The 16,596-nt window shown below is 51.1% G+C and overlaps 1 protein-coding gene across 4 annotated transcripts in view; it reads left to right on the forward strand.

The window, feature by feature from the left end:
* The first annotated feature begins 12,469 nt into the window (after positions 1–12,469).
* Positions 12,470–16,596, forward strand: part of ARMC9 (armadillo repeat containing 9) — a 147,138-nt gene continuing 143,011 nt past the window's right edge. For all 4 annotated transcript variants that reach the window (XM_045794135.2, XM_045794136.2, XM_045794137.2 and 1 more), the window contains exon 1: positions 12,470–12,547. The gene's annotated coding sequence lies outside the window, so the exon portion shown is untranslated. The remainder of the gene's footprint in view (positions 12,548–16,596) is intronic.

Here is a 16,596-nt window from a genome sequence, read left to right on the forward strand (position 1 = left end):
GTATGACGCCCACCCCGAGGAAGCCGGGCTGAGAGACGGCTCCAGGTGGCACTGGGTGATTCCTGAATCTGGCTGTGCCTCTCCTTCCAGACTTCAAAGCTCCACGAGCAACAAGTTCTCTTCTTGTGCGTAAGCAAAAAGCAAGCCACTTGGAGTTGAATTTTGGGCATTTGCTACCAAAACAGTACTTGAAGAGGAGCAATGTTCTTGCCACACCAGGTTTTAGCCCCGGGGGCTGGACTCGGTCAATTCACATTCCTATGCCGTCCACTCCCAGGGCCTGGAGCAGTGGGGTTCAGAGTAGGAGTACAACTACCCGGAGGAGGGAGGCATTTCACACGTTGGTGGGGCCACTTTTGTTTCCACCACAATCAGGGAACCCAAGTGGGAAGACAGCACAATCTTGCACCACAATCGGGGAACCCCAGAGGCATTCCTGGTGGGAGCCTACAACACCCGACGAGTGTGGCGGGGAGAAGACTGGTCTTGGTCCAGTTCAGAACTTTACCAAGAGCTGTTCTTCATTTTGCAAACTCATGTCAAAGATGGCCACACCGGCAGCAATACTAAGGTGCGCGCCTGGGCCCGTCGCATGGCGGTGGCCACCCTCAGGCCACACTCATCAGAATTCTTCTAATGTCTGCTGGTGTAGCCAGCCCAAGTGCTTACATGTGGAAATAGATATATTTTTTTATAAATGGCATTCCTTTGATTTCTTCTTTTTATTACAGTTAGGGCATTATAATGATTATTTTAAAATCATGTGGTAAGTAGGTTTTATTATCTGGAAATTTCATTTTAGGGCAGGAAGGAGGATATTACAGAACCTGTGAGTCAAGAGGGAGTCTGGGAAGACACTCACCAGCCAGGGCAGCTGGGCATCCTCAGCGGGGAGCCCCTCGGAGGCCTCCCTGTCTGTTCCTCCCTCGTCTGCAACCTCTACCCTACAAGGACATGTGAGGGCTGAGCAGGCAGAGAAAATGAATGGGCTCTTCTGGCTGGCGCCTGCAGCTCTCACAGCTTCCCGGAGCAAGTGAGTGGGGGCTATGGAGGGAGGGGGGCCAGGCGGCCTCCCAGGGGAGGGCTCCTCCCAGAGCTTGGGCTCCACTGTGCCCCCGCCCTGGGAGCCCCTGGTTGGAGGATCCAGAGCCAGCCAGACTTCCAAGTGCAAGTAAAGGACATTGGCTGTCTACAACCCCTGTTACTTACCTCCAAATAGGTACAAACACATTTCCATGACATAGATGGTTCTAGAAAATGTGAGTCAGGACAGACCAGAGTCCTGAGGGCTCTTGGAGCCGAGATGGTGGGGTGGGGTAGGGGGTTGGGGCAAGGAGGGAAATCTGTCCCTGTCTTAGCTCCTTCCCCAGACCTGTGTTCTGGGTTTGGTGCCGTGGGTGGTCATGGCAAAAGGCTTGCTTAGGAAGTTGTGTAGCCACAGCTGGCCTGGCCTGAGACCTGGCCTTCCAAAGACCTGGACAGCTGAGACTCGAGGGGCTTTGGGATCCAGACCAAGGCACACTTCAGGGCAGGGCTGCCACAGTGCACCACCACCCAGGAGTACCCTGGATTCAGTGGTGGGTCAGCCAGTACCCCCACCTTCCCAGAGGGAGGCCCACTCCCCAGACCCCAGCACTCCATCCGCACTTCTGGGCTAGCTCCAGGCAGAAGGCTGAGAAGAAGCTGCCCCTGCACCTCCTTCCCCAGCTGTTCTTGGAAGCAAAAATGCTTATTTCCCAGCCATATGGTAGTTCCTCCAGGGAGGGATTTCACAGCCAGGTGGAAGGGGGAAATGGAGGCACGGGACAGCTTGCACCTCCTTGCCCAGCCCTACTGCATGTGGAAGCCCAGGTCCGGATCATGTCAAAGTGACCCTTGGTTCCAGCAGTCACCGGGGCCACCCTCACCCTCCGCCCCCGGCTAAGTGCTCCCAAAGATGCGGCCCTGAGCCTAGCCCTGCAGCCACCAGAGAAATAGGGATCCGCGGGTCTTCGCTGGACCACCTCGAGGTATGCCTTGACCTTGGGTCAAGACAGCAGGACAGACATGACCGGCAGAGTCCGACTGCCAGTTCCATGCTTGCAGCTCATGCAGAGCTGCCCCGGACAGTGCTGGGCACTGTCCACGCAGAGTGCAGTGGACGGGCGGTGTGGGCCCGCTCCCCTCTCGCTAAGCTGGTCTGTGTGACTGGACGGGCAGGGCGCACACTGCTGCCCGCTGGCCCCCTGAGAGCCTGGGATGAGGCCAGGGGCCTTGAATCTCTGTGTGCCCCAGGGTCATGCGTGGAGAAGGTCCAAGAACGGTGTGGGGTCATGTGGACCGGGGTGGGCAGCAGAGACGGAACTAAGAGACTCCAGAGCTGCCGCACCTCCAGGGCAGCCGGGTCCTTGAGCAGTGCCAGCCTCCTGATGCTCCCAGCTCCCAGGACAACCCCTCCCCGGACGCCACCCCTGGGACCCGCCCCCTGGATGCCTGACTCCTTCGCCAGTCCTCCCACAGCCCAGCACTCAGCGCAGAAGGCACTGCTCGGAAGGCACGACACCCACATCCGCACGCCAGCGGCTCCTCCCCCTCGGGCTCCCGCACCCCGACTCTCTGGGCGTTTCTCCCTGTGCCCAACTCTAAAGAGAGCTCAGCTTCCCTTCAAGTGCCCCATCCTTGAGTCTCCCCACAGAAATGTGCAGATGGCACGAGGGTTCTGAGGGGCCATATTAGATTTGACCACCCATCTCGGAACAATCGAGGTGACAGTAGCTCCAACAAGAGAGGTGCTTCTTTCCCTCTGTTCATCGCGTCTGTAGGTAGGTAGTGCAGGGCCGGCCTGGGGCACCTCAGTGTCAGGGCCCCATCTTCCTTCTCTCTTGCTGTGCTGTGTCCTGGGCTGGATAGCCTCCCCCACAAAATTCATGCCCCCCCGAACCTCAGAATGTAACCTTATTTGGAAATAGGATCCTTGCAGAGGTAACTAGTTAAGATGAGGTCAAACTGGAGAAAGGGGAGGCCTTCAACCCAATGGTGTCCTTATAAGACGAGAAGAGGGCACACAGAGCCACAGAGGGAAGATCACATGATGACGGAGGCAGAGACGAGTGAGGGATGCATCTACAAGCTGAGGAGTGCCAAGGATGGCCGGCCACAACCAGAAGCTAGGCAAAAATTTTCCAGAAGGAACCAGCCCTGCCAACACCTTGATTTCAGACTTCTGGCATCCTGAACTGTGAGAGAATATACTTCTGAGAGACAGAATAGGTTTCCATTGTTTTCAGCTGCCCAGTTTGTAATAATTTGTTATGGTGGTCCCACCAAACTAATATGGCTACGATGTATGGATTCCTTTTCCAAGGTCACCTTAAGGTCCCACGTGGTGTCTGTGCTTCAAACAATCCATCTGCATTCCAGCCATCAGGAAGGAGAAAGGAAGAAGGAAACAAAGAAGACACAACTTTCCCCTGACTGACACATCCCAGATGTTGGACACATCATTTCTGCTCTCATCCCGTTGGCCATAGTTGAAACACCAAGCAGCACGTGGCCAGCTAAAAATGCTCGCTTTTATTACTGTGGAAAAAGGGGGAAGGATCATGGGGCACAGTATTGCTCATTCCACAAAAAAAACAACCTGCCTGCATTTGCCTCCATTAGATGTTTCCGGTCCCCAGATGTCCTGCTGATGGAGCCAGCAGCACCGTCCTTTCCCAGACCGGCACCCCACCCTGCTGGCTCTCTTCCTCCCCAGCTCCAAATCCCCTATGCTGCCAGGGCACTTCAGGTGAGCCCCAGCTTCCCCTTGAACAGCACAGTCCACATCCACCGCAGGACTCAGAGGCAAAGGCCCTGGGGCCAGCACTAGATTCCTGGGAAGGCAAAACACTGAGACCGGGGCTCCTGTCTTCTCCTTACCCCACAGGCACCCTGAAGGACTTATCCAAGTATTTCTTCCAAATGAGTCCAGTGCTCAGCCTACCAGAAAATCTGGAGAAAGAAATTTCCTTCATCTCCATACAAATGGGACTGTGTCATCTTTCTAGCCTGGCTGTGGTCCCAGCCCGGCCATGCAACCTCCAAATTCAAAGCATCTCCCCTCCCAGCCGTCAGCCAACAGGCCGGGGTAAGGAAGCAGCTGGACCCAAGCGACTCACTCTTCCCCAGCCCACCCGGGTGTTCGGAGGGGGTGGACCGAAGCGTCCCTTGACAGCAGGCGGTCCCCCTCCCATGGACTTCTCTCACTCTTCCTGTGTTTTTCATGTGGTCCTGTTGGCTCCAGAGCCCCTGCTCAGCAGTCCCAGAGAGCTCGGGCTCCGAGACTCCGGGACTCTGGTGTTAAAAGAGCGTCTCGGAGCCGGGGCCTGCTGTACCCCGTAGCTGGCGGAACTGGAAGGTGGCTGCCAAGTGTCACCTACAAAGTGGACAGCACAGTCTTGACGTGTTAGTCTCGACTGCTGGGCTGCTGAGGGGCGCAGAGAGCAGCTGTAATTTGACAATGCTGCCCCTTCTGTTTGCACCCCGTGCTCTGGGGTCAGCTTCCTGGAGCTCCCTCTGTCAGCTCTGCCCTGGGCCCTCGGGTACGCCGTACTTACCTGAGCCCAAGGGATGGACAAGGTTCATATCACTTTTCCCGGGCAGCTTTTCAGCCCCCAGGGGCTGCAAATACTCAGGGGGAAGGGGTGACTTAATTCTATTCACCAGAAACTTCTGAGCCCAGACAAGATGCTGCTATACTGCACGATACTCCAACGCTCCGCCTACTCGGACCGCCCTCCCCCACCCAGGATCTTGACAGGCCCTCCTGGCACCTGGTCCAGGCCTGGAGTCAGAGAACCAGGCCACTCCCCTGACTGGCAGTAAGGAGGAGGGGGTCACAGAGCTGGAAGCTGGGGCATGTGTCCGTGCCCCTCCACTCCTCCTCCTTGCTGGAGAGTTCCCCCTCCTGGGCAGGCCGGGAGGCCTGGGGTTCAGCCACCACTGCCCCGGGAGCCTGTGTGAGCCCAGACTCTCCTTGCAAGTCAGGTGGTCAGCGTGAACGTGCTCAGCAAACAAACAGCCTTTACCCTCTACACGCAGAGGTATTTCACAAAGCCAAGGGCAGCATGAGCCACCCTGGGAGGACCGGAATCAGACACTCAGGGCCCCCTGAGTCCAGGGAGAACCCTCCCCCTCAGGTTTAGCTCTACGCAGGCCACCCGTTTCGGGCCTAGCCACAGAGAGAACTGACTTCTGGTCGCTCCCACACGGAGCCAAAGGCAGAGCCCAGAGAAGAGCGCAAGTGCAGGGCTCACGGTACTCCTTACCGGAGTCCTTCCAGCTTCCCGCAGGCCAGCTCCTCCTCTGGCCTACCTGTGATGTGACCCACAATGGCCCTTTAGCTTAAGCTGTTGGTTTTACTATTTTACTTTTTTTTTTTTTTAAGTTAGCTCAACACCCAACCTGGGGCTCAAACTCAGGACCCCAAGAGTCACATGCTCTACCGACTGAGCCAGCCAGGCGCCCCTTCCCCACGCTGTTTTGAGAGGTGCTGCTGTCACTGGACTTGAAGGAGTCCCTGTCTAACTTTTTAGGGAGTTGGGGCAGGAGGGAAAGGGAGAGAGCTTGCAGTGACGGGGGGCGGAGGGGGGGGAGCTGGCACCGAGGCCGGCCAGGCGCTGTGCCCAGACAGTTCCAGGCTTTGCCCCACTTCTCCCCGGGCCAGGGGCGGGGGCCGCGGGCCGCGTCGGGAGGGTGACCCAGGCCGGTGATGGGAGGAAGGCAGCGGTGCCCGGGCGGCGCAACTTCTGGGAACCTCTGCGCGCACTGACCGCCGCGCTGGCACAGCCCGAGTCCCGGTTCCTGGAAGTGACCGCCTGGGGGCGGGGGCGGGGTGCCTGGGGGGGGGGCGGGGTGCCTGCGGCCCGGCAGGAGCCAACTTTCCGCCGGCTGAGCCCCTGCTTCCCTGAGCGGGCCGTGGGCGGGAGCCGGGCCCTCCGTGCGCCGGCCGGCCTTGGGCTCTCTTGCCCAGCCCCTGCGCTCCCCGCTGGCCCCCTCGGGGCCCCGCGCCCGCCCCCCCCCCGCCCCCAGCTGATTCAGCAGGTCTGGGTGGGGCCTGAGAAAGTGCATTTCTAACGAGTTCCCGGGTGACGCTGCGGAGGTCACCCTGGGGACCACACTTGGAAAGCCAGTGGCCAGTCCTTCCAGATACTCCCCTCACTGCCCATAGTTTCACTTTGGGTTTCATAGGTCTGTTAGCAGTGAAAGGCTTCCTCCCGGGGCCAGAAAGAAGTTCTACATCCTGCCCTTGACCTCATGGTCTCACTCACTAATGATGATGAGAAGAAGGGTAAAAAGGGAGATTTAATGTTACTATGTGCACTTTCCATCACCAGGAATTACTCGTTTTATTAAGGTGAATCAACTGTTTATATATTAACCCAGGTATGGTGGTCTCATACTCCTTTCTAGTCTGCTGGAGGTCTTACCCGGAGAGCAACAATCACAAGGTAAAGCTGGTTTGGGGCGAGCACTGGTGCTTAGGCTAAGACATGAGGCCAGGACCTGCTTAGTGGCTCCCAGGAATTCCTTCGGCAGCATCGTGTCCCCAAGCCAGGGACAGCCACATCCCTACAGACATTCTGTGTGTGCCTTGTCTCGCTGGTCCTCAAGATGTGTCCACCGGCCAGGAAACCCCTCAATTGTGGCCACTCTGGGCTCACATCACATGCTACGCAATGGGTATTTTTTTTTTTTTTTTTTTTTTTTTTAGATTTTATTTGACAGAGAGAGAGACAGCCAGCGACAGAGGAACACAAGCAGGGCGAGTGGGAGAGGAAGAAGCAGGCTCCCAGCAGAGGAGCCCAAAGCGGGGCTCAATCCCAGAACGTGTGGATCACGCCCTGAGCTGAAGGCAGATGCTCAACGACCAAGCCACCCAGGCGCCCCTGCAATGGGTATTTTTAAGCCTGCTTAGCAGCTAGTGATATTCCTCACTAAAAACCTTAAGTGTATCTATGAACACGACCCTGGAGATTCCCACCAGTCTCTTGCAGAAGTATACTTGCTTTGGAAAGGTCTTGGTTCCAAGGAGCACTGGCTGGCTCAGTTGGCAGAGCACCTGACTCTTGCTCTTGGGGTTGTGAGTTCAAGCCCATGTAGCCCCCTGCAAAGAGAGAGAAAGAGAGAGATTGATTGATTGATTTTGGGGTCTCTTTGCCAACTTCATCCAGGCCACAGAACAATTGGGGGCTGTGATGTGACTCACATCTCCGGAATAGGGCAAGGAAGGATGGCACTGGAGGCCAAGATGGGCTCCAAGACTCTGGTCTCCCCCCACCTTCAGGCTTCCCCTGCTTTCCTGCTCAATGACAGCTCCCTTGGCGGATGTGTATTCCCACCCGGGTATATTCTCTTTCCACGAAATCAAGCAGCCCAGTCCCTCCACCTCTGCATGGACTCGGAGCGAGGAAGACAGACGGATCTGAATCCCCCACACATCATGAGATTTGGACAGTGACCAAAACCCAGCTTTCCTGGAAGGACGTCGTGTGTGTGTGTGTGTGTGTGTGTGTGTGTGTGTGTGTGTGTAGGCAGCCTCTTGCAGCAGTCCCTCTTTTGATTTGTGCCTGGCATTTCAGTATGTTCCTCTTCCAACCTGCTGATTAGATCCAGGCCCTGTGCTCACTCAGAGACATGCTCTTGGTCTGAACTCCCCCTGTAGGAGCTTCGAGATAAGCCCAGTGCAGCTGGCCGCCAGCTTTGTCTGAGTGGGTCAGCCATAAGGGCCTCACCCTCTCATCCAACTCATTCTTTTACGGTGTTTTCACACTGTTCCTTGTGTGTGGTCTCAGCTCTTTGCCCCTCAGTAGAGACGGTGGCCAGGCAGCTGCCTGCTACAGCTGCAAGGATGACTTCATTTGAGAGCTGTGTCACTTTTGGGTCAGTTTTCCCAGGCAAGGGCAACAAAAGCAAAAATAAACAGATGGGACTACGTCAAACTAAAAAGCTTCTGCACAGCAAAGGAAACCATTAACAAAACAAAAAGGCAACCTACGGAATGGGACAAGATACTTACAAACTTGACAAGGGGTGGATATCATAAATATATAAAGAACTCTTTCAACTCGATAATAAGAAGGCAAACAACCCTATTAAAAAATTGGCAGAGGGGCGCCTGGTTGGCTCAGCCGGTTAAGTATCCGACTTTTGATTTCGACTCAGGTCATGATCTCAGGGTGGTGAGATCAAGCCTGCATCAGCACAGAGTCTGCTTGAGATTCTCTTTCTCTGTCTCCCTCTGCCCCTCCCCCCCACTCATGCTCTCTCTCTCTCAAATAAATAAATGAATAAATAAATAAAATCCCTAAAAAAATGAGCAGAGGTCCTGAATAGGTATTTTTCCAAAGAAGACATACAGATGGTCAACGGCACATGAAAAGATGCTCGACATCACTCAGCATCGGGGAAATGCAAATCCAAACCACAATGAGACATCACCTCTTATGTCAGAATGGTTATTATCAAAAAGACAAGAAATAACAAGTGTTGGTAGGGAGAGAAGGGAACCCAAGTCCACCGTTGGTGGGAATTTAAGTTAGTGCGGTCTCCATGGAAAACTGTATGTTGGAGGTTCCTCAAAAAATTGAAACTAGAACTATTATATGACCCAGCAATTCTACTTCTGGGTATTTATCTGAAGAAAATGAAAACACTGATTTGAAAAGATACATGCACCCCTATGTTTATTGCAGCATTATTTACAATAGCCAAAATATAGAAGCAACTTAAATTTTCATCAACAGATGAAAGGCTAAAGAGGTGGTGTGTTTGTGTATATATACACAATGAAATATTACTCAGCCATAAAAAAGAACGGAATCTTGCAATCTGTGACATCATGGATGGACCTGGAGGGTATTACGCAAAAAAAATAAGTCAGATAGAGAAAGACAAATACCATATGATTTCACTTATATGTGGAGCCTAAAAAACAAAACAAATGGAGAAGAAACAGAACAAAACAGAAACAGACTCATTAATACAGAGAACGAACTGGTGGTGGCCAGACAGGAGGGAGGTGGGGGGATGGGTCAAACAGGTGAAGGTGATTAAGAGGTACAAAGTTCCAGTTATAAAACAAGTAAGTAAGAGGGATGTCAGCACATTCTCTACAGCATAGAGAATATAGTCAATAATATTGTAGTAACTTTGGGGCTCCTGGCTGGCCCATCAGTAGAGCATGCAACTCTTGATCTCAGGGTCGTGAGTTCAAGCCCCACATTGAGTGTAGAGATCACTTTAAAAAAATTTTTTTTAAATATTGTAATAGCTTTGTATGAGGACAGATGGAAACTAGACCTATTGTGGTGAGCATTTTATAATGTATAAAAATATCAAATCACTATCTTGTATGTCAATTATAAATCAGTAAAAAATTAAAATGTTTAGAACTGAAAAAAAAAAAAAGAACTATATAGCATGCCACAGAGATGGATGGCCTCCCACCCCCAAGGTGCTCAAGGGCTAAGGCCCATAGAGGGCTGTCAACTGCATAAGATCCGGATTTGTCCCTTGAATGCAGAGCCCAGTCAGTCCCTTTCACTTCCGGGGAAAACCTGGTTAGGTCCCTGGAAGTGTTGTGCATATTCCAAGAATTAAATTTGGGGTTGAGTTTTTCCACGCAGCAAGATTTTGATAACCCTAGAATCTGAGTGATGGGTTTACGGGGATTTATTAAATAAGTTACTTTTGCAAATGTTTGAAATTTTCATACTTAAACATTTTAGAAAGTCATTTTGGGTCCATTGGCACTTTGGGAAAACTGGAGTTGTCAAGCAAAACCCAACGGGGTGCTTTGGTAAGCCTAAGAACTGGGAAGGCGAGCTTATGGATACAGAGCAGAGCCCGCAGGAAGCTTCGGATGGAAGCAGTTTGCCTTTGTGACAAAAGTATTCTTTGTACCTACACCAGGATATATCAAATGGGTTAAATATACTGTATGATTTAGAGATGTTTTTTCCAATTTAATGCTGCTATCACACATATGTTCACGGACTTGGAGAAATTCTTAAACTATAACTAGAGAATGATAGCAGTTTATTTACTAACTTTATCAAGTCGTATCTACTTGTTCTAGTGTCACCCATAATCCCCAAAGATGTTACAAGTCCTAAACCAGGTCTTTGACAACTTGAGCTACCAGTAAGAAGACACCTCTGGATTTATTATAGGAAAATTAACATAACATTTTTAATTAATAATAAACACCATTGTTGAAGCCACTTTTAGTTGGTATGACATATATAGAAATTATGTCTGCAATAAGATTCTTTGGGTTGCAAGTGAGAGAAACCCAACTTGAATCAATGTAAATAAAAAAGAGGGTTAATTGGAGGGATGCTGGGGAGGGCGGTATCGCTTACACAAAGGACAGAGCTGCTGCAGGAATGAAAGCAGCTCTGTGGAACTCAGGGTCTGGGCCCAGGGATTGGATGCCCCCAACATGCTCTCTTTGCATCTCTCTGGGTGACAGCTTCATTTTCTCAGGCTTTTTTATGTGATAAAGGACATGGTTACAAGGCTGCCCTGGAGTCTCATTTTACAATGACCTGAACATACTTCAACAGAAACATCCCAGGGTAAGATTCTCATTGGCTCAGCTTGAATCACATGCTCATCCTGCAGCCAGAAGGATAGGGTCAGATTAGTCCATTCTGGGCTGTGTGCCCATCCCTGTGGTCAGGTGTGGTACCAGGAGGGAGAGAGGCGATGGGCAGACGAAGATAATAGCCACCACAATGACCATAATCCTAGCAGTCAGGCAAATGCACTCAGAAGGCAAAGCAAAGCAGGAGTAGTGTTTTGTTTTGTTTTTGAGAGAGAGAGAGAGGGAATGAGTGGGAGGGGCAGAGGGAGAGGGAGAGAGAATCTCGAGCAGACACTGTGCTGAGCAGAGCCCCATGTGGGGCTCAGTTTCACTTCCTTCAGATCACGACCCGAGCCAAAGGCAGACACTTAATCCACCTCGCCACCCAGGTGCCCCGGGAGTGGTTTTTATTGTAGCTAAGAGTCCAGGGTTCAAAGGCACAAGGACTTAGATTCAATCCTGGTTCCACCACGACTCCTCAGCTGGGTGAACTCCGAGTTCTTAACTTCTCTGTACCTCCTGTTATTTATCTTCTCAAAGACCAAACCTGGACAAGTAAGGAGATTGATTTTACTCAGGTTATGGCAAGAGGGAGAGCACCCCAGATCAGACATCAACATGTACATTACCTCAGGTAAAGTACAACATTGTTAATCTATAAAATGCAGAAAATACTATCCATCTCATAGACGTGTTGTGAATTAAATATTCTATGTAATCACTTAGCACAATGCTGGGCACACACAGGGTTGCCATATTCAGCCAATAAAAATACAGGACAATATAATGTCCTGTATGTGGTATAAAATAAGGCAATATTTGGGATATACTTATTATTAAAAACTTATCTGAAATTCAAATTTAAGTGTTCTATATTTTGTCTGGCAACCTTTGGCCCACAGAGAGGTGACAAATGTTAACTTATTATTGGGAACAGGGAGATCTATTTTTAATACATATCCAAAGACAGGATTTCTCTTCCTGCTAAATACAGCTTTTCTTTGAAGACAATCTCAAGTCCCATAAGAGTACTGGCAGGGCTGGGGGCCAGGGAGATGGTGGCCACAGACCACCTCAGGGCTTCTCCAAAGTAAAGCTCACCTACTTTCTCCATGCCCTCTTCCCTGACTCTGGCCTTGGTCACGTTTTTGGAAGCATGACGTGGAAACACAGGGACTCCCACTATACAGCCTCAATGCCTGGAAGGAAGGTGTTGTCTCTAGCCACCTCCCCAACCTCCAGCTGAGTTGGGAACTGGTAGGTGCGCTTTCAGTGCTGTTTAATTTGAGCTCCAAAGCACCACGTGCAAGGAGAGGATTTGTGTTCGTTTTATTTTTGAAAACCAAATTTCACGTATGGGGGAAAAAAAAGTTTCTCTAAAATTCTGGGGAACTGCTGCAGTGGGGTGGAAGTCTGAAGCCTTCAGGCACATTTGAGGCGACATTTTTGGTTCTAAGGTAGCTCTGGGTCGCTCCTGTAAAACGGGAATAACAACGCCTACGTGTTTTTCCACCAACAGCACCAAGTACTGTAATCTCTTGTCGCTATTGTTTTCCCTGGGATACAACGAGCTCCATGAGGTTAGGGGTTGAGCCCGGCCGGCTCATCCTCAGAGCCGAGCACAGCGCCGGGCACACCGTCTGTGGAATGAATGAACGGGGAGTCGTGGAGAGGAAGACAGGGAAGCCTCTCCGCAGGATGCGACCCGCAGCGCCCACTGCATCGCAAACCTTCCCTTCATTTCCGCCGCCAGGAAGCCTCGCAGCCCCAGCTCCCAAGAAGCACGCCTTTCTTCCCAGGATGCTCCGCGCCGGCGCGTCCCGTGATTGGCTGCACCGCCCCACGTGACGCTGGGCTGGCGGCGGCGGTTGCCGGGGCGACAACCGGAGAAGTGGAGGCTGAGCGGGTTAGGAGAGGGTGTCCGCGGCGGTGCAGCAGGTAAGCGCGTCCCCCGACGCGGCTGGGCTGTCCCGGAATCCGCAGCCCCCGGGCGGGAGGGAGCTGTGGTGGGGACGGAGGGCCGAAGATCTGCGGAGCCCTTGGCCCGGAGGAAAGCCAGCTTGGCAGCCGCTGCCCAACACCCGCACTTCTGGTCTGCCGCCCTCGGCTCTGCCTCTGGCGTGGGCCCCAGGCGGCCTCCTGGGCAAGCCGAGGGCAGGCCCAGCTGCTTCCTGCAAGTAGTCCCTGATCAGTGCCTCAGTGGGCCAAACTTGGAGGGGGGCGCAAGTCGTCCGGCTGGGTAGTGACGGCGCGAGCGGGTAGCTTGGGGGCTTTTCGATCCAGACCCTCCGTTATCTGCGTCAGCTAACCTCCCCAGACTTCATACAATCTAAGCAAAACTAGGATGCTAGCCATGCAAAATCGTCTTGCAGACAAATCCCATCAACCTCCCCTTACTCAGCCAGCTTGGAGGTCCTAAAGCCCTTTATATAGAAATTAAGAAGCTGCCACACTGCAAGCCCCAAGAGTGACTGAAGAAGTTTTCCCTAGTTTTTGCGTAAAGTAGAGCAGCGGTTCTCAAACTTGAGTGTGCATAGAAGTCATCTGGAGAGCTTGTTTAAAGCAATTTCTGGGCATCGTGCCTGCCGTGGTGTTCAGTAAGGTCAGGGTGGTTCTAGGAATTTTATTTGCACAAGCACCCTGGGTGATTCTGATTGAGGTGGTCCCAGCATTTGGGGTAATGCTGTGTAGTGGTTAATGTCAGTCTGGATTTAAATTCTGATTTTTGTCGCTTACTGGCTGGATTTTTGGGAGCACCTCAGTCTTCTTGAGCCTCAGTTCCTTCTCAGGTTTATTGTGAAAATTAAATGTGAAGCATTTTGCAAATTGTCTGGAATACAATAAATTCTTAGTAAATGAACTTTTATGATATAAAGGTTTTGAGAAAATCCTAATTTCTAAGAACGTCAGAGTAATAGACTACCCAACAGTGGCTCACATTCACTGAGAGACCATCACAGTAGAATCTTATTCAAGTGATGGTCTTGGAGAACTTCTCCGAGGAAGCAGGGGTTAGCCAGGTGAAGAAAGAGGAGGAGAATGTTGCAAGCAGAGAGAAGAGTATGTGCAAAGGCCCTGAAGTAGGAAGGAGCTTGAGTTCTCAAAAACAACAAAGTTTTCCTGTTCTAGGACCTTCAAAAAATGCTGTTCTCTCTGCTTGGACTCTATTTATTTATAAATATCTTGGGTATCTATCATGCCTACCAGACTTTGTTAAGTTCTGGAGGGATCACATTTATTTATTTATTTATTTTATTTTATTTTATTTTATTTTATTTTATTTTATTTTATTTTATTTTTTTTATTTTATTTTATTTTATTTTATAGAGAGAGAGAGTGCCTGAGTGGTGGGAAGCTTGGGGAGCGGCAAGGGGGAGAGGCAGAGAAAGAATCTTAAGCAGGCTCCACACCCAGTGCGGAGCCCAACTTGGGGCCCCATTTCATGACCCCAATGTGACCTGTGCCGAAATCAAGAGTTGGATGCTTAACCAACCAAGCCACCCAGGTGCCCCGGAGGGATCACATTTAAACCCACCTCACTGCCTTTGTGAACAGGGTTAATAAGTGTAGCAGTGGAAGTAAATGTAGAGTTCAGAGGTACCGCAGAGGAGGGAGAATTGCCTTGATAGGAAAGGAGGGGGAGGCGTTCATGGGAGAACTCCTGAGGGAGGTCAGTTCTGGGTTAAGAGAGCATGATGAGTCAAGTTTGTGGTGGGGCGAGTACATCAAACAGAAGTCTTGGAGTTGTGAAAGAGCGGGTGGTACAGGGGAACGCCAGGGGTTTACCACTGGTGGGCCTGATGTGGGGAAGAGGGAGAGGGGCAGGGCTGGTGTGGGCGCAGAGGAGGGCTGCAGAGATGCTGGTCCTCAACAGTAGCCGGTCTTTCTCTTCTCTTTATGTATCTGGCAGGTCTGCAGGTGCCAGGAAGGGTAGGCTCCCCGCTACTTCCAGATCCCTGCCTCCCTTCCTCAGAATCCCCAGCTCCTTCGAAGCGCGTGGCCCAGCCTTTACCACTCGCCGCCCCTCCTTGAGGCCATCACTTAGCAGGGGTGCAGTTGTTACCCTGTGAAGGCTGTAGCGCCTGGCTCGCTGTCTACCCCTCTACCCCCTCTACTTTCTGTTTTGGAGATTTCACCGTCCTGGCGGCTCGCTCCAGTTTCTTCATCTTTTAGGCATCTCTTTTGTCCGTTCTCTTTATCCACTGCTCCCATGGTCGTGAATGTTTGACTACTGCGTCACCTCCAAAATCAAGCACCCGTTCCGCTCTGATCACACTTTTTATCTTTCAAGCTCCCGTGAATGGGCCTCCGAAGCAGATCTTGGGCCCCATGCCCCCTTAAGCAGGTGTTTGACGCTGTTGCTTTTTCACTGCCCTACAACCTCCCATGTACCTCCCTTCCTCCAGCCCTATTGCTCCATCACTGTTACACTTCTCTTTCCCCTGCCTTCTGGAAAAACCTCCCTTGGCTAACCCAAGTCAGACAGCTGAAAATGGCTGGAGAAACTGCAGAATTTGCAGACTGGTTCCATTTCGGATTCGAGCCCATGTGTCTTAAGCAGACTCTCGATATTGAAGATGGTGCCACCGGTCCGGGTCCGTAGTCAGCGTGGTTCCTGCCTGCTCTTCTCTTCCAGCTGTCAACACGCTTCTTACTGTCAGCCGATGACCTTGTTTCTTGTTTTACTCATCGCTGAATCTGTCCGTTTCTTTGGTCAGCACCCATCTCCTCTGTCCTCCCTCCATGTCAGGGTGGACTGTCCCCGCCCTGTCTAAGGCCCGGTCCTCCAGTTGGACACCGGATGCGGCAGGGACCTTGCTTCCTTAACCATCTCTTCTGCCTCAATTTGTCTTTTTCTAACTGGATCCTTCCCATCAACTTACAAACCTGCTGTTTGTAATATCCTCCTCCTTGAAAGACCTCCCATATCTTTCTAGCCACCACTTGCTCGCTCTCTCCTTTTTGTGACAGATCTCCCTGTCCCTCCTTTGTTACGTCTCATCCTCTCTTTAACCCTTTCCAGTCAGGCGCCTCTCGTCACTGCTCTTGTCCATGTCACCGTCAAACTCCGTGTTATCAAATCCAGGGCTCAAGTCTTCTGCCCGCATGTTACTGGAGCGTGTGTAGTCCCAGTAGATGTGGGGAACACCTTCCCTGGCTTCCAGGTGCCACAGTCTCCCGGTTGTGTCCCACTGACAAGTCACCACTCTTGGCTTCGTCTCTTGCTGGCTGCTTCTCTTCTTCCCGAGCCCTTGGTCTCCGAGTGCTCCAGGGTTCAGGCACAGGCCTGAGCTCTTCTCTGCTACGCCTTCTCCTTAGGAGTCCTGTCTGTGTGGGACCCTTGTCTCCTGAAATGACATCTTTATGCGGACAATTTCCAAATGCTTACCTTCAGCTCCCGCCTTTCCTTTTTTTTTTTTCCCCTTTAAAAAATTTTAAATTCAGTTAATTAACACAATAACACAAATAATTAATACAATAATGTATTATTAATTTCAGAGGTAGAGTTCAGTGATTCATCAGTCGTATAGAATACCCAGTGCTCATTATATCACGTGCCCTCCTTAATGTCCAACACTCAGTTACCCCATCCCTCCAGCCACCTCCCCTCCAGCAACCCTCAGTTTGTTTCCTATGATTAAGAGTCTCTTATGGTTTGTCTCCCTCTCTCATTTCGTCTTGTTTTAGTTTTCCCTCCCTTCCCCTATGATCCTGTTTTGTTTCTCAAATTCCACATATTTTGAGAGCATATGATAATTGTTTTTATCTGATTGACTTATTTCGCTTAGCATAATACCCTCTAGTTCCATCCATGTCATCGCAAATGGCAAGATTTCATTTTTTTTGATGGCCGAGTAGTATTCCATTGTATATATATACCATATCTTCTTTATCCATTCATCTGTCAATGGACATCTGGGCTCTTTCCATAATTTGGCTATTGTGGACATTGCTGCTATGAACATTGGGGTGCAGGTACCCCTTCG

The sequence above is a fragment of the Ursus americanus genome, chromosome 1 (genome assembly GCF_024610735.1).
Source record: "Ursus americanus isolate L20-20 chromosome 1, mUrsAme1.1.p, whole genome shotgun sequence".
NCBI lineage: Eukaryota > Metazoa > Chordata > Mammalia > Carnivora > Ursidae > Ursus > Ursus americanus.